This window comes from Molothrus aeneus, chromosome 6 (genome assembly GCF_037042795.1).
Source record: "Molothrus aeneus isolate 106 chromosome 6, BPBGC_Maene_1.0, whole genome shotgun sequence".
In the NCBI taxonomy this organism is placed as follows: domain Eukaryota; kingdom Metazoa; phylum Chordata; class Aves; order Passeriformes; family Icteridae; genus Molothrus; species Molothrus aeneus.
In genome coordinates this window covers 52,731,267-52,749,752 of record NC_089651.1, presented here as the reverse complement: position 1 = coordinate 52,749,752, position 18,486 = coordinate 52,731,267, and positions in this window count along the sequence as shown.

Here is an 18,486-nt window from a genome sequence, read left to right as displayed (position 1 = left end):
GTCAAAGAGGAGAGTTTGGTTCAAGACAAAGTTAATTTAAAAATAATGCTTTGTAATTTACAGTTCTGTCTATGTGACTTTTCTAAGTCCTTTGGAAGCTTGAATAAAAGAAAAGAAAGTTCTAGAATCTTGGCCATTTTGAGACATCAGTGGCTTCCTTTGTTTTCAAATGGGGAAACTGAAGCAGAGAGCATTTGAACATCAGTTCTTTGAGCCCAAGGATAAAAACCACAGCAGAGCTGGAAATCAGATCCTGAGCTTTAGAGCAATCCAGGTATCTTCCTTACAAGAGCATTCTTCCAACTGGCACACAAAAAGGAATTATGAAAGACATGTTTTTGTGAGTAGGGTGATGTCTTTTGCTACACAGATCTCATAACCTGGCCTTTGGCTGCTCAGCCATTTGGTGTTCTCAGAAAGTGGCTGTTAATAATGACAGTGTTGCTAGGTCTTATGATTTTAATATTTATTGTTTTCTTAAAATCTCAGCTCTTAGATGCAGAAGCTTCATTTCTTTTTAAATGAAACTTAAAAGAACTTAAATGTATCTTTGAATCACACCCAGTGTAGCATATCTTGACTTTTCCAAGCCACCTCCACAGTTCTGAAGGACAGGTTTGGGACTTTCAGTGTTGCTGCTGTTGCATATCAAATGGGAATGAGCCTGGAGGTGCTGAGCTGCTCTGAGCAGCTGGCAAGAAGTGGCTGCCCCTCAAACAGGGGGACAGTAATGCTGACTTCAGCTGTTTGGACAATAGATTGGTTCAGCTCTGAGTGCCAAAGTGGGGAAAGAAAGCAGCTGGGTTTGCTGTAATGGGAAATACAAACAGCTGAGAATTAGGTGCTTTCACAGCAGCAGCAAATGCAGGAAAGTGCTTACACTGATGAGAAGACTCAGTCACCAAGAGATATTAGGCTAAATCTGTGCTGGGGTGCAGCAAAGATATGACAGGAGATTTATAATCTTATCATAGGGAATTGTCTGTTCTCCTGTTATACTCCTATAAATTGTATAAGGGAGGACACAGGGCAGAGAGTTTTCTCCTGATACAGACAGGGATAGCACACAGCCCAGCCTTGGAGGTGATGAAGAGAGAGGGCTGATCCCCAGAAATCATTGGTCTCCATGCAGGAACATGCAGCTGGGCTGGAGAAACCCAGGGAGAAAAACCATCTTTGCAGCAGCAGTCTGAACTGAAAAAATAATTTACTGCTCTGCTGACTAATTTTGATTTTTTTCTATACTGAAGGGGTTTCTGTTCTCTTCTGCTCACAAAACCTGGCTCTCAAATTTTGTGTATTTGTAGAGCTCAGTGTGGGGAAAAGGGCAGGGTGCGTCCCTCCAAGATTTATCTGACTCATGTCTATCATGAGAGGCACTGGCACCAGTGGAGACAGGTGTGACAGGGGTGGCTGGGAGCCTCATGAGCAACCAGGCTGCAAGGACACTTCTGCCACCAGCATGGACATGGTCAGGGCTGGCTTGGACACCCTGTGTGTGATTGCCTGGACACAAAAACTCCAGCCCCTGAGGAAGGCAGCATGTTCATGCCCTCACAGGGGGCTTGCAGAGCCATTGGTGTAGGAGCTAACCCACTTTTCCTGGTGTTCCTCCCTGCACTGTACCTGCAGGGAGCACATCTCCATCCTTCCCTGCTGCTCCTCGTCGTGGCAATTGCACTGGAGCTCGGAGGGATGATTTGTCTCATTTCTTTAACCTTTCACCATTGTGGAAGGAACTTTTGAAAACAGCTTTTTAGTAGGGCTTGTAATTCTTCTGCTCCTTTTGCCATGCCTTTTTCAGTGCATGCAACGGGCCATGAACAAGGCTGCAAAAGAGGTGTTCTTGGTGCGAACAGGAGGGGGAGAGAAGCAAACAGGAGGGGGAGAGAAGCAAGCAGGAGGGGCAGGCTGCAGGTTCTCCACTAGAGTTTGCTCCCTGCCTCCTTGCAGAGCCTCAGGGGTGGTGTGTCCCTGCCGAGCACTGCCCAGAGGGGGCTGCTCTGGCTGCCATGAGCCTCCAGCCCAGGAGCATTTCCACACCATTATAGCCAGAGACTGGGGCATTCCCGAACCAGTCCTGGGCTGGGGAGAGGCTGTGCTTTATTTACCTTCACGGCCCTGCAAAAAGCCACTGAAAACAGGAGACTCCTGGCTGGGGAGGGATGGGGGCAGGAGCGAGATCCCTGCGTCCCTCGGCTGGTGGCAGCGCTGGAAACAGGGACCGTGGTGGCTGAGCTGGGGACACCTGGCACCAGCTGCTGGGGGGGCAGTGAGGGAACCGCAAGGAGCAGCCAAGGACACGATTGTCTTTGTCCTGCAGGGAGGAGGTCGGGTGGAAAAAACCACGAGAGATGGGATGAAAATCAGCGAGGAGAACAAGGTCCGTGGGCCAAATCTGCCGCAGCTGCCAATGTCATCAACGCAGGGCTGGCGGGAGCCACCCTTTCCAAACACGGCAGAGGACGTTGGATGCTCTCCCAGAAGCACTGCTGCAAACCCACCCAGAACGCTCACGACACAGGCAAAGAGAAATATTATTCTCATCTTTTAAAAATACAAAGTCTGATAAGATATCAAGGAAATGGTGCCGGTTCGGCCCTGCTGCCGCTGCTGGGGGATGCAACACGTTACCCCAGCCTGAGGACAGAGACTCAGATGTTGCACTGAGTGTGGCAGGGCAGGTGCCCAGGACTGAAGGGATGCTCTCTGCCAGGGAGCTGCTGTGAGAGTGAAGGCAGAGTGGGATGCATGGAGGCCCTTGGATCGTCCTCCTGCAGAGGAGGAGAAGCAGAGCTGTGGCCTGGCCTCGCCACAGTGACCATGAGCTGCCTGGTGATAGGCCTGGCCTCACCACAGTGACCATGACCTGCCTGGTGATAGGCCTGGCCTCACCACAGTGACCGTGAGCTGCCTGGTGATAGGCCTGGCCTCACCACAGTGACCGTGAGCTGCCTGGTGATAGGCCTGGTCTCACCACAGTGACCGTGAGCTGCCTGGTACCCAGGCCTGGTCTCACCACAGTGACCGTGAGCTGCCTGGTGATAGGCCTGGTCTCACCACAGTGACCGTGAGCTGCCTGGTACCCAGGCCTGGTCTCACCACAGTGACCGTGAGCTGCCTGGTGCCCAGGCCTGGTCTCACCACACTGACCGTGAGCTGCCTGGTGCCCAGGCCTGGTCTCACCACAGTGACCGTGACCTGCCTGATGGCCAGGCCTGGCCTCACCACAGTGACCGTGACCTGCCTGATGGCCAGGCCTGGCCTCACCACAGTGACCGTGAGCTGCCTGATGGCCAGGCCTGGCCTCACCACAGTGACCGTGAGCTGCCTGGTGGGTCTGGGCAGCTCCTCCTGCCAGCCAACCATGCTCCTGACACAGCTCATGTCCTCACCCTGACCCCTGGGAGAGCCCCAGGACACTCCTGCCAGGGAGAAGTTGAGCTCCCACATCAAAGTGGGTCTTGCACCCCTCAGTTCACCCCTGGGTTTTAAGCCACAAAAAGCCCTGCACTGCCAGGCCCTGAGCTGCAGGAGATATTCCCAGACTTTCCTCCTCTGCCCCTGCTCCCATGCTGTCCTGCCCATCACTTCCCAGCTTCCTGTGGAGAGATCCCTGTGTTTCCCAAGCTCCAGATGTTGCAAGCACTGACACTTGTTCAAATCTGTCCCTGCAGATCATTGACACGGGAGAGCAGTTTTGTGAGGAGAGGTGAAAATTTTATTAACGCTCTTTTCATTGGAAAATTCAGTGGAAATTATACTTCTTCTCCATAGTCTGAGTGATTAAAGAGAACAGCTGTGTCAATAGTCCATAATGGGAGAGAAAAAGAATTGTTAACAGCCATATTGGCTCTTAGAGAATGTTCACAGGCTTTGTTAGAAGCTGGCTGCACAGCATTAAAGTATTGAGGGGGTGAGGGGTACAGGTGTGCTCAGAGCATCCCCCAGCTACTGCAAGGCACATGTAAAACTGAGCTGTAGGAGAGTCCTAAAAGGTGAGGCCAAAGTGTCAATGAAGATCAGAGCCCAGATGCCAACCAAGATTTCCTGGCTGGGACTTGTGGAATGCAAAAGGTGCTCATCCATGCTGCTGAGAAAGTGCTGCTTGTGGAGGAAAAGAAGCACATCAGGGCAGGTGTCACTGAAGGAAGGAAGACAAATGTCTGGGGAAACCTCATTAATGAGGTTTATCCTTGTGCTGGCCAGAAGGTTCTGGACCATAAGTACCAGAGCAAAGGTAAAGAGCAGGGGTTGCTTGGTCCTGCAGGGACTACAGCCTGCAAAAGGGAGCTGAATTCATATACCCTGCAATTGCTTTGTGCATGTTGAGGAGGATTTTGAAAATAACTGTATTTTTTTTTCTTTCATATTTTTCAGCTCCATATTTACCCATTTTTCCCTCAAATGCTTATTACCCTTGCAGTAGATATTCCTTTTTATTTACTCCTCCTACAATTCCAGGGTAATAAGAATTGCTTACATTAGAGTTCAGGTTGTTTTTTTCACTGCTTTCTTTAGCTGAGAAACCTTAGAAGCACTTTCCTAGGTAGAATACTGAAGCTTCACATTTTAGGTAAGTTGGCAGGTGTCACAGAAAGTTTTATTCTGAAATGTAGTGACATCAAATTAAAAACATCAACTCTCTGTCATCTAAATGAATGCTTTTCCATGCAATACCCAATGTGATTATTCCAGAAAGGATAGAGAGAAAATATTTCTATGTTCTTTTCATTTTTTTTGTGAAAATCCCTCATGACCCTAATTCCTCAAGTTTTCCATGTGGTTTTCTTCATATCTTATGCAGTGAGATGCTTTATCTTAATTTTAAACGTCCAAAATCTCAAAAAATTAAATGGTTCTTCCTCTAGAAACCTCTGTTTTTTCCCACTGACTTAAAAGAGAAAAGCCTCATGTCACCTGGCATGTCACCATGGGTCAGGGAGTGAGGAAACAAGGTGGAAGGAGGCCCTCCCTGCCCACGGGTACATCTGAAAACTTTGTTTTGTGTGTCCTGTATATTTAATAGAATAATTTAGAGGTTCAGAGTTAATTGTTGTGGTAGTTAAGCTGCTCAATGCTCCTTTGGGCAAGTGCACAACATTTCTCCTTCATCTGGGAGAAAGGAAGGAGCCCTTCAGAGCAGAATGGCAGAAATTAAGAAGGTTGTCAAAGATGGCACTTGATTAGCGACCCCTTAATGCCCTATCCTCTGCATTTGATCTGGGCAATCAGGAGAAGGTGTTGCCAAGGCTACAAGATATTGTCAGTCTGCCTTCCAGGTCCTCTGTGGCTTCTCTTCTCCCCCTAATTGTGCCTGCACGTTCTGTTTAAATACCATCTGCCTCAGCTGCAATTTGCACAAGTATCTCAAGGGGCTTTGCTCCTGATTCTCCCATAATCTGCCCTTTGTGCTAACCCTTTACGAGATGGTCTTGTTACAGGGAAAATACACTTGTCTTCAAGAATGATAAAATAAGGATGTGAAATAACAAAAGGCAAGCAAGGAATCTGAGATCACTGTTGCCTGAGCCAGATTCCCTTGCAGATAATTCCTGAAAACATCTTGGGATCAAGCAGCAAAGCAAGAATTTGTCATAACTTCTGAAAGGGTTAGTAGAAGACCCAGTCTTTATTGAAGATCTATCTGCTGCCCATTAGTGCTTATATTCTACAAAAACCCCAACTGGTATCAGCAGGATGGTCAAATGGGGAGTTATAACTTTGCACAGTGACCCACAGCAGCAAGGTAGATCCAACCAGGTTTGAAACTGGTTGAGTTTCACAGGTTAGATGCTGATCTCTTTTTGCTTTCAGTCTCTCTTTCCACAGAGACTTTTCCACTTTTGTCTATTTTAAATAAAATTAATTTAAGGTGGGCTGGTGGGGTTGGTGCTGACATATAACATCCCTTATACAACCAGTCTGATCCCAACACCACTGGAAAATTATTTAAAAGTAGGACTAGTCCTTCCCAGCAGGTACACAGTAAGATATTTTTCAGTGTCTTACCAATACCTATGCATTTCTTGTAGAATACAGGAAGAGTATGTAATAGCCAAATAAGTAGAATTTATTAATAAATTCAGGTTCCTCCTTCTTGCTCTTGTACTCCCACAGGAGATTAAGCAATGCTTTTTCTGAGAGCATTGCCTTTGGAAAGGCTCACCAGCATTCTGCTCTGGGCTGTCCTGCTAAGGGCTACCCTTTATTCAAGCTGCTTGGCTGATGCTTCTGGTTATAAGACTCTTTTCTTCTTTTTGTTTAGTTTTCAGTCTTTTCTTTTGTTTGGGCTAAAATGTAAGATTAAGAGCATTCTGACTAAAACAGGTCAGAATATATTTACTGTATACCTAAAAATGTTAGCCTAAAGTAGCAGTTTCTGAGAATAAAGCAGAAGAAAGCATAAAGTTTTGCCCATTTTGTGAAAGAATGGCAGGAGTGATTTGAAATTTGATGGGTCTCTTGTATCAAGATAGTATTACTCTGTAAAAAATTCCCCTAAATGAAGCCAAATGTGTGAACTTTCAAATATTCACAGTTTGCATAGGAAAAGCTTTCCTGTATTTCACAGGTGATTTCTTCAAGCCTCTCCATTCCACAAGCTCTGTGCACTGCAGGGAAGGCTGCCTTAAAGCAGTGTTGCAGTCTCAGTTCCTCACTATCATTTCTGCACACCACCACATCTCTGGGTCCAGTCTGGAGCTTCCCTCAAGATCCAGCAGGAGCAGATGTTTTCTTCAAACAGAGCCAGCAAAGAGATTTTTCACTTCAAGTCTTATATTGCTTTGTATCTGCAAACCAAGTGCTGTGCCTTGTGTCAAGTCAAGGAGGAGTGGTTAGGGAAAAATTGGATCTGCAAGGCTTCTCTTCTGAATGTCACTCTGTCAGCCTGGCAGAGTCTTCCCTCCCTCATGGACTTCCCCAGAGGTGATTCCATGGGTCAAGGCAGGAACCCTGGAAAAGGAGAACATCTCCTCTTATCTCAGGGTAATGCCTTTCTTTGTTCCTGATGTCTCTGCATATTCAGTTGGGTTCCTGATTTATCAGGTGCCTACATTCCTGTGTGCCCTGGGATTTTTATCTCAGCTAAGAAGGTGAGAGAATGGTGAGAAGGAGTAATAATGGACAGAAGGCACTATGAGAAGGAATAGAGATGAGCAGGAGGCAACTCTGTCACAGTCATCTGCATGGCTGAGGATAAGAGGGTGTCAGATCTGTGCGGGAATTTCTGAATTCCTTCCCTTTTGGTGTGGGACTGTCGGTTCAGAGTGAGAGAGAGGATTAAATGGCCTTTGTTCACTGTCCTAGTTTATGGCAAATTTTGAGTCACCCTCAGAAAATCACAGGAATGATTTTCCTAGGGAGACTCAAAATTTGCCAGTGATTTCCAAAGACAATACTCAACTACAAGGATGACAGAATAGCTAGAGAGTTGATTATACAGGAATAAAAGAGTTGCAGAGATGGGGCTTCATGAGCCTTTTACTGACACCTTTAACGAGCACACTTTGCATTTTCAGCGGTGTTAAGTATTTATCATTGCATTGGCCAGCAAAGTCTTGAGCTGGGTGGAGAAGTGCAAACTAGGGAGGAAAGGGGGGCATACAGGGCAGAAAGCTGGAACCCTTGCTGAGCACAATCAGGAATGGTCTCCTGACTTCCTTCTGGAATCCAGGTCCAGATCTGTCTCTGTGTGTGGAGGGGGAAACTGTTCAGAGAACACTGAGAGTTGTGGTAGGCTCTGGGTTCCCTAAAGCTGTTACAGCAGTGGGGCAGGTGATGGTGGCAGGTCTCTCCCCTCCTGGAAGACTGGACAGTCTTCCCAGGTGGAAGGAACACTTCTCTCCCCTTCAGCACATGCCACAAGGGGACTGACAGCAAATGGGACTGGCACGAGTGACCCAAGTTAGCAGGAGTCAGTTGCTGGAGAGATGAGTAGAGGGTGGTTTGATGCACACCCAGAGCACAGGGATTTCTGTACTGGTGGATTCTGCTGGGTGTGCTAGAAGGTCAGCAAGGTTTCAAGCCAACCAGCCAATAGCTATTTTTGGCTCCCATTTTGCAAACACTACATCATAAACAAAGAGTTATTTTGGTCCGTCGGGATTGCTCTGATAACTTTGCTCAGTACAATGTTAAATAACCAAACCCCACAGGAATAATAGCACTGTTTTATAATCCCATATTATCAGATATATGGAGGCACACAGGGGCAGGTGGGTGGAGGGGAGAGCTTAAATCTTTTAACAAGTACAAAGGAATATTTATGTTATTCATATCATCACAGTCCACATATTGCAATGATTTGGAGTATTGTGTAGGTGTGCACAGAGGTGTGGATTTTTAAACAAGGGGGTACTTGTTCCAACAGGAGAAAATAGCAATAGCTATTGTCATCCACCACTTCTTAGTAATGCCTGTGCACAGTGTGGCTGGTGTGACAGGGAGTAGCTGAGGCACCTGTAGAGCCCCCCTCCCACACACTCTGTCACCATGGCTTCCTCCACATCTGTGCTGTGGAAACACCTTCCTTACCCACGGAATTCTGGTGGAAGTGAAGCATCTTGATTTGTGAGTCACTGGTAGCACAGCTACAGCAACAACCATGGAGAGAAAGTCTCACCTGCTTTCTTTCTATGGTTTATGTCACACAAGACCCAAATAGAATCATAGTTGCCATTTGATGAACATTGTATGGACTCAGGGAAGACAGCCCATACACAGAGACCTTAAAAATGTCCCCACAGAAACAGATAAAGGAAAGACAAAAAGTCTTATGTTGTCCAGTTTATGGCTGGAGAGGTTAAGCACAGAGACCTCAAAAACCATCTGCTCTGTACATATCAGATCCAGCACATTAAAAAAAAAAAAAATTCTATTTAGGTGTCAAAGAAACACCTGCATTTTCAAGCACAACCTTCATGGCAGTTGATCACTACATGGAAAAAATAAAAAAAATCTACTCCCAAGAGTCCAGATGGCAGCAGTGAGAAACTGACCTCCTGTAGAAACACAAAGGGGTTCCCCTGAGAGCTGGACACTTTGAAACCACATTCCCCTGACTACCTGCCAACAGTGTCAGGGAGGTTGGTGCTGGATAAGTCACTAAGCCAAGACATCCTGAGCACCAGTCTGGGACAATGGTTAATCTTTTTATCAAGCCCACCATTCCAACCCCCAGAAGGCTAAAGAAGGCTCCCTTCTGTCTGGTCTTGTCTCATCAGCAGTGGATGGTTATGGAGAAGAGGCAAACTTGTCTCAGGTGTGTGCAATGAGAAGGCTCAAGGTAACAATCACATATTGTAGAAAAGGATGGGGCATAAGGAAAGACACATTCATGTGGTGATTCTGTCCTTTAAGGTATTCAAGATTCAATGGGACACAGCCATGAGCAGCCTGCTCTACCACCAAAGGTAGCCATGCTTGGAGCAGGGTTGGACCTGCTATAAAGTCTATAGATGCCTCCCAATTTAAACTATTCTGCAGTTTTTCTGAGTTGAAAAAGGTCACTCATCCTGCCTGAGTGGCTCAGTGTTGTCCCCAGGAGGCAGCATCAGGATAAAGCCATCACTTTCAGACCCAGGGGCTCAGCTGCTTGGTGCACACACTGGAATGTGAGGAAGCCTCAGGAGTTTTCTTGTCTGCCTGAGGGATTTGGCCACATTTTCTGCCTCAGATTGCTCTGTAAAGCACTAGGGAGTTGCAAGGCTGCAGTTTATTTTCTATACCTTAAAAAGCAAAAATCCTGCCTCACTTTGCACGCAACAAACAGCTGTTCATCTGCAAAAGGAAAAGAAAGACCCCGTGTGCTGCTGCTCAGGGCAGCCAGCTGGCAGGTAAATATGGATTAAAATATATTGTGCAGTGAAGACTCACTAGAGCAAAGGTTGAAATCCTGGAGTCTCACTTCCCCTTGTCCCCAAATCTCTCCAGACAGCAGTCCCTGAGCTTTCTGTTTTCCAGCTGACCTGGTGGAGGGGAGGCCCTGGGATTCCTTTCCCTGCAGGGCTGCCCTCTGTAAGTGGGGAAGGCTGAGGCAGCCCCAAGAAGGCTCCTGGCTGCAAGAGCTGAGCAGAAGCAAACACCCCCTGACACCAGTGTAAGTCATTGGGAGAGGCTGGACCAGAACCACCTCTTTCCTCAGGATTTCCTGTAGCACAACTTGAGCTTCCTGGTGTGTATGAGGCTGGCTGTGAGAGTCCTGCTTCCCAGGCACTGCATCTTCCCCTGTGCCTCCTGGGCAGCTGCTGTGAGCCCTCTGGTGAGGCTGCAGGATGCACAGGAGCCTGGCCTTGAGGCTGGCCCCTGTGTTGGTTTAGCACAGAGGCGCTCAGGGACTGGCCCAGCATCAGAGTCAGCCTGAAATGGTGACAGAACATGAATTTCCAAGGCAGTATCACCAACTAAGGTTTTTTTGCTCTCTAGATCACATTATCTCTCTGGAAATCTAGCAACTGGAGTCATGAGACTACCAGAGAATTGCAGTTTGGGAATTTTCTAAAGGTGGTTCTCAGCTGTTTGTGCAGTAATGACTGAATATGAAGTACCTCTCCTGTTCCCCTGCTGTAAAAAGCAGTCAGGGAGCCCAGATCAACTTGCTTTAAGTCTTGCACTTTTAAGCAAAAATTATAGAACTTTCTAACACCTGGAGTTGACAGTCCTATGGCTCAGAGGTCCTTGTGCCTAGACCACCCAGTCTTTGCAAATATCTCCACAGATACAGGTGTCTTCAATTTGGAATGTATTTTGAAAAAGCTGTTCCAATTTCTTGAAACAGGCACTTGTTATCTTGAACATTCACATTCCTGAGCACTGGCCCCTGTTGAGGTATTCATGTGTTTTTTGTCTGTGTGATGGAGAGGCTGCTGTCACTCAGTCAGAAGGAAGAGAATATAGGCAGTTGCATATTTGGGTTGTTCATCTTTTGGAGTGCTGAATAGACTTCCTAAATGATGCTTCTATGCTTTGTTCAACTTTCAAAATGAATATCCCAAAGAGGTCTGCATTTTCTGGCTCAGAAAGGCTTTCAAAAACAATGAATCAAAAAGGGCATGATTTTCAAAGAACTTGTATGGGGAATTTATGTCTTTGCTTCTTCCAAGATGAAAATCCTGATGTAGCTTAATAATTTATTTAGATGTTTGCCTTTAAAACTTAGCTTGTGACTTCTCATGGGAAACAGAGGATGGGTAGATACAAACCAACCTATGCTAAATGGAATGAATAAGACTTCAGGAAGAGAATTTCAAAGGACATACTCTTAGTGGTAAAGTTAAGCTGAGCTCAAGCCCAGTGTTACCATTTCACTCATCTGTGCACACAAGACCCTCTGGCATGAGTTTCATGGCACTGCCAGCCAGATGAGCTGACACGCGTAGGAGCAGAGGCAGCTTGCAGGGAAGAGTCAGGCTCAGAAACCTTCCTTGGACCACTCCTAGAGTCAGATTGCAGAGAAGAGTCAGGCTCAGAAACCTTCCTTGGACCACTCCTAGAATTTTCCACCTGTGCCAAGAAAGACAGAGGTTCTCCCAGGACTGTTCAAGGGAAAGAGCAGGATGCATTGATTTGGGGCAGCACAAGAGGCTCATTACCTCATGACTCACACCCAGCCTTGCTACCCCACAGGCAGTGAGGGACATCCAGTGCAGATGATGTGAAAGCAAATCCTGAACAACTCTGCTGGGACGGAGAGAGGGAAAAAAGTTAACCTGCTGCTGAGAAACAGTGCCATGCATATTCCTGATTAGCTTACATTGAAATATGGCTGCTGAGAGGTTATTTTGGTGAAAAAGGCAAGAACTCATTGTGTCCCTTGCTCTGCTCTCCACTCCACATGGGTGGAGTGTCACTGCAATCAGCTGGAAGCCTTCCACATACAGCAAACGGCAGGATTAGCAGTGATGTTTTGCAAATATTCCTCTTACTCAAATAACTTATTAACCAAAATGCTCCATTGGGCTGTAATCACTACTAGGATTGTTTTAGTTTATAGTTTCTATGGTGAGTAGTGTGTTTCTGGAAGCTGGGCTGGGTACATTTTTTTTCTCCAGTTGGAAACCTTGTGTTGAAGAAATTGAAGATTGTTAGATGTTTTGAAATGTGTTCTTCTGCAAAAGAGTTCCCTTTAGTACGACTGATAATAGAAATTAATTTGCATGATGCTACAGGCTGCAGGCTAAATTGCATGGCTGAGTGGTTATTTAGGAAGATACAGAGTTGCTAAAACTAGATCCAAGTTCAGAAAACAACCTGACATCTCCAGAGTTTGCAGATCAGAGAGTTATCACAGAGCGGAGGAATTGAGGAACTGGTGGCACCACACAGGATTCTGGGCAGTGGTGGGACTGAATGCCATGCCATGCAAATCCCAGTATGAAGCACAGAATCATAGAACAACCAGAGTTGGAAGGGCCTCATAAGGATCATAGAGTCCAGCTCTTGGTTCTGCACAGAACAGCCCCAAGAATCACACCATGTCCCTGAGAGAGTTGCCCAAAATCTTCTGAAACTGTGAGGCTTGGGGCCACGACCGCTTTCCTGGGCCACCTGTTCCAGTGCCCAGCTACCCTCTGGGTGAGGAACATTTTCCTGATATCCAACCTAAACCTCCCTGACACAGCTTCAGGCCATTCCCTCAGGTCCTGTCACTGCTCACCAGAGAGAAAAGATCTGTGCATGCCTGCCTGCCTCTTTGCTTTCCCCCGTGAGGAAGCTGTAGACCATGGTGAGGTACATGTGGGCAGAAAAAGGCCAATAATTCAGCTTGAAGGTGTAGGTTTGGTGGCATGCAGGGAGGGCTGAGCCCTGGCATTTGCTCAGGGCAAGCAGCAAGGTTATTGCCAGCAGCAGGTCTTGGCCAGCCATCACTGCAGCCACAGGTTTGGCTCCTCAACACTCTCAGCTGCTCATGTCCAACAGAGGCGGCTGTGTCCTGGAGAGGAGAGATGGGTGTGTAGCAACATCAGGAGACTGCTGATAGGAACGTAGAATATTTGAGCTATTTCACTCTTTGTGTATAAAGCTCAGTGTCAGCACCAGAAATGCAACACAAAAGCAAATGTCAAAAGGAGAAGTCTCAAGAACTGAAGAGTAACAGTTTCTGGGAACTACATGGATGTTTCTACCCATTAGTTTGGAGGTGTAATCCATAAATCATGCCATCCTCACCAGTATGTTTTATGCAAACTGTTACAGTCACCAGGAACTGCAAGTGTAAACACTGTGTTAAACTCATATTCTTGCATCATGTGTGATTCCTGTCCAATTTGCTAAGCAGCAGTGTACAGTGTCACATTGTGTGGGCATTATTTTGTAGTCTTTTGTAATTTTTAACATTTTTGAAATGCTAGGCATATAAATTGCTGCTTTTTAGTTTGGGATGAAAAGGGAAAAAACAATAGAGGTGTCACTTTAACCATCATGTCATCTCAGTGCTAAATTCTTAATAGGGAAACACTTGAAAACTGCTCAGCAACCTTCCTCTTGCCCCAAGAAGAGGCAGTCAAAACCTGCCTGTCTGTGAGGGCACTGTCTCTTGACAAACCCCACTGATGAGAAAGTTTGTCAATCCCACAGGTATAAGTCAGGTGTGAAAATGCAGAACATTGCTGAGGAAAGGTAGATACTCTCATGGCAGCAGAGAGGGAGGGGTTCACAGCCTGGGGAGTGACCACAGAAATCTTGTGTAACCTCAGCTCAGAGAGATAACTGGCTATGCCCATGTTTGTGGGGGAACAAGAACCAGAAAGAAATCTAGAGTCTCCTACAACCCAGCAACAGACACTTCTCCCCCTTGGTTAATCCGTCTTCTTGTAAATCATTTATGGATGTTTTGAGGCTGCTTATGAAGTTCAGAGGCATTAGGCTGGAGAAGAGAGTGCAGAGAGGCATGGCATGTGCTGTCAGCCCCCCGGGATGTGTCCATCTGCTCTCGTGCGCTAACAAAGACCTGCTGTGTGATGCCTTCCAGGAAGCTCCACTCTGCAGGGTCTTTTGCATTAATCTTTAATATGCACTCTGTGTGCTAATCTTGTAGGAATTCAGACAGAAACTAGGTTGCTTAGCAAAGATGGGGCATATTAGCTCTCTTCTTCTCCAGGCTGTGGGCCAAATCCACCAGGCTCTGGTACAAAAGAGGCCAGCTTGGGTTAACATTCCCTTTTGCAATATTCTCCATTTTCCAGTTGGAGAAAGGAAACATGTCAGCACCCCATTCTGTGGATTTTAATTCTTCCTTTGGTTGATCTACCTGATCTCTCCAAGAAGACACTTGAGGAAAGTTCTCAGTGAAGGGCCAGCAAAACTGCCAAGAAATGCACACCAAATGAACGAGGCCACAACCACTTCAAAAGTAAGATCCAGTTACAATTCAAATATCCAGATTCAGGGTATTGCCCATGTAGAATCAGACCTACAAACTTACAGGAATTACTTCTGTACATACCTGATCTCTGTAGAACATCAGGTTCAAAGTTCATGAGCACAGCTTCACCAGACCTAGCCCAGCAGCATGGACACTGTGGGGCTGGTTTGTGCCTTTGTGATAAAAGCTGAGTGTGTGTTAGCTGCTTTCACATTAGACACTGCAGATTCCTGCTCTGTCCTGTACACTGTGTGCAGGGAATTTTGCTTTGGGTTGCTAGCAAACCACAGCTCAGAGGATAATGGGTATCCTCTGGAGCAGAGCTGATGGTCACCCTAGGAAAGTTTAGTATTTGATGTTTGGCACCATGTGCTCTGTGCCAGTCTGTGTCATTCATTTTTTGTGTGTTTAACTCATGTAAATTCACTACTCTGCAGTGGTACAGTATTTACAAACCTACCTGGGGTGAGACAAGCCCTACAGCATATGCTGCTACAGAAGCTCTGTGGCTTCTGAGCACTCCAGGCAGGGTCACACAATAGTGAGAGCTCTATTCTGCTCTGGTGTAAGGCATGGGCCTTACCCTGCCATCTGCAGCCATGCAACTGCTGAGGGCTCACATCATCTTGTGTTCAAGGCACAAAATCATTGCCTGTGGATTTTTCTTTCTAAGAGTAGTTCCACAAGCAGGAATTTTTGTTAAAATGCAGCAGCATCTGGTTCTGATTTTGGGAATCAGCCATTTATCCAGTTTTCTATGAGTAAGACTCAAGAGGTCAAATGACTTCAGAGACAGAACTGGTGGATCAGGTTGATTTACATCTCAAAATGATCTTAATTCTCTCCTTTGGCCACCAGATGTTACAGAACAAGACAAGAGAGAATTTCCAGAACTACTGCAGTATTACCTGTCCCTTCTCACGTAACCTATAACCACTTATGCATTAAGACTCTGTAAGATCCCATCACAGTGTTTTCCCAAGCCTGTAGATGTTTTCTGATCAGATATATATGCTGGATTTGGCCAAATCCCCACTTAAGTGCTGTACTCTATGTATCTAGGTCATTTGCACAACATTTTTATTGCAAATCTGGAACAACAAGAACAGCTCTTGGCAGAGTTCTGCGTGGCAGAAACACTTTATGTCTTCAAATAAATACATGGAAGTTTTTCTGGATAGAAAGGAGAAAATAAAAGGCAACAAAAGAACAAAATTGTTAATTTGTCCACAGTTTTTCTGGCAACTCAAGGGTAACCAGGAGAGATAACTGGAGAGACTCAGAGCTGTTGCTGTTACTCTTCTTTTAGGGAATGTGTTGTGCAGTTCTTGGGCCATTTCACCTGCCTCCTCTTGTCTCAACCCATTCTTGGTTTGGCCCTGGGCACCAACAATGATGAATGCAGGAAAACCCTGCTGGTTTTGTCTTTGCCAGAGGCAGCTCACCCACACAGCTGTGCTCCTGTGTGGAGCAGGGCTGGTGGCAGAGGGGAGAGGGGAAATATGCAAAAGGTACCCCAAAGAGGGACAAACTCGAGCCTCAGGCAGGGTAAGGAGCAGGCACATCTCTGAAGGTGAAACACTGCAGGCAGCTCCTGCTGATCTGCCCCCAGAGAGATGGAGAGATCAGCAAAGCCAAAGGGACTGTGCTCCTAAAGTACCTCCAGTACAAAACAACCAAAAGACACTTGCTGCCCCTAAAGGGTTTAAAGACAAATCACTTGGAAGGAAAGCTTTGGCTTGGTTACATTAGTGCTTATCAGGACCTGAGCCAGGTTGTGGCAAAATCACAACACCTCTGGGTTATTTGTGAATTGAATCAGTGCTTTCCTGTTTGTTGGGATGAGATGCAGCCACCTAAGCAGTGTAGTTTACTGGGTTGTTCACAGAGTGAGCAGCACTCCTGCCCAAGCATGCTGAGGCTCTGCACATGAGAAGGGCACACACCACTGTTAGAAGCCTGAAAATCTTTGGAGAATGCAGTGAAAAGTGAACAGACTCAGTGAGCTGCCCTTGCTGGAGACAGCAGCTTAGTGTGATAAGCACCACCTCTTGCCCTGTTTATTTCAATAAATTACTGAGCATTTCTATAAAGCAGGAGCTTAAAATACTCTCATTTTATTCCATCTTTCTTCCCCTTGCCCCCCAAACTCATCCCTCAGCTGCAGTGAAATTTAAGCAATGGCAGCAATTTGGAAGGATTGCTATCAGTGGATCTTCAAGCAGGGTTTATACCCACCCATGAAAATTTACCTTCTTTAATAGCTTCTTTTACACAAAATGCATATGAAAACCATGCAGATGATTTCTAGCAGGACAGTGGTTCACGCTGAGCCAGCAAATAATTCTCTAGTCTTATTTTGAATCAATATTGGAACAAGTTTTAGCTCTGCATGTACAAACTGGGCCAAAACAAAATGGGTGGGGAAAAAGACACAAGGCCCTTTGTCCTCTCTGGAATTTGTTTAAAACCTCAGGGATGAATAAGGCATTTTATTTGACCCATCTGGCTATAAATAGGCAGCAGCACCTTAGCCTCTGTGTGAACTAGGGAATTCAGACTGCCTCCTCAGCTATGCTTGAGGGCACAGCTTCAGCCTCCGATGTGTCCCTGCACTAAAGGGTCATTAAAGGCAACTGAGGGCACTGGCTGTGGTCCAAAGGGAGACCTGGCACTAGAAAGAAGATGCTGAGGCCAGCAGGAGTCAAAAGGCTGCTTTTCTTTTGGTTGCTTGGTGCTTCAAGCACCAACTCTTCCTGGCATTTGGCATTCCAAAATCCATCTTAATTTTTTTTCATGTTCGTACTGGAGCAGAATTGGTTTCAGCACTGTGGGAGTGACTGTTCATCCTTGTGGTACCTCAAGGGTTTCATGATGGAAAAAACACCAAGTCTTGCTCTTCCCCCTGTGCAGACCCATCACAGGAGTGGAGTTAGCTCCCACCCTGCCAAGGGATGCCATCCCAGCACCTCCACACCACACCCCTGGGCCACATTAACCAAAACCAGGATGGACAGAAACACCTGAGATTTAGAGGAACAGATCCCAGCCCTCAGGCTCAAGAGGAGGGGGAGGTCTCAGCCACAAGTGTGTCCTACTGGGGGACAGGAGTGCTGGCATCTGGTCACAGCCACCGAGAATCAAAGAAATAGCCATGCTGCTCCCAGAGCCATGCACCCCAGAGCTGCGTGGAGACCTTTATTGTGTCCAGTTCACTTTGTTCTGCCTCAGCTGTAAATTCTAGGGGGAAAAGCCATTTGCTTCCCACCACACTTCTAAGCTAGGCATTATAGACCAGTAGCAGTGAAACAGCAGCTGAGCTGCTGGCTTTCATGCCATGTTCAGTTTATGTTGTTCCATCTCTGTGTTTTTGGCTGCAGTTCTGTACTTGCCAGATTTCACTAGCCTGCATGTGGACACACAAGGCTGCCAAGGGAGGGCTGAGCTGATGAGAAAGGTGCCTGTGCTCTTTCTTCTTGTTCAAGTCATCATCAGTGAATAGCTGACAACAACAAAAGGTTATTTTTAGGTTTCCAGTGCCGGAAATCTGGAGCTTTCTCCTGATCCTGAGTCTGGCTGTTTGTCCCAACAGCATCCCAAGGGTTTTCATGGCTTCATCTCCTCCTGAATAGCTGTCAGGGTTGTGGAGGACATGTGGGTATGTGACAATATCCAACCTATGTTTCACAAATTAAATGACTAATTCATAAAGAGAATTTGTCACACTCCAGGAGCCACGCTGAAGCTGAATGCTGGCTTGATTGCAAACATCCATTTAATGGCTGGACTCACTGCAATCGTGGGCATTTTAAACAGATTTTCTTTGGTGTGTGGGCACAAATCCTCAGGCAGGATGAAATGATCCTTGGCCTTTCTGGTGTAAGGTCTGGGGTCTGAAAGCTGCGTGTGAGCCCCTGGCCCATGTCCCTGCCTCCCTGCAGACCCCTGCTCCTCACTCCTGTCCCCCCCACCTCAGGGAAGGAGGTCTGCTAAGGTTAGATGTGAAGATTTGGGATCTTAACGGCAGAAATGTTGGAGAAAATGAAGGAAAATATTTTACCAGTGTTCTTAGAGGAAAACTGAAACTTTTTAATGTTTCAAATTTATTATTCTCTCTTTTT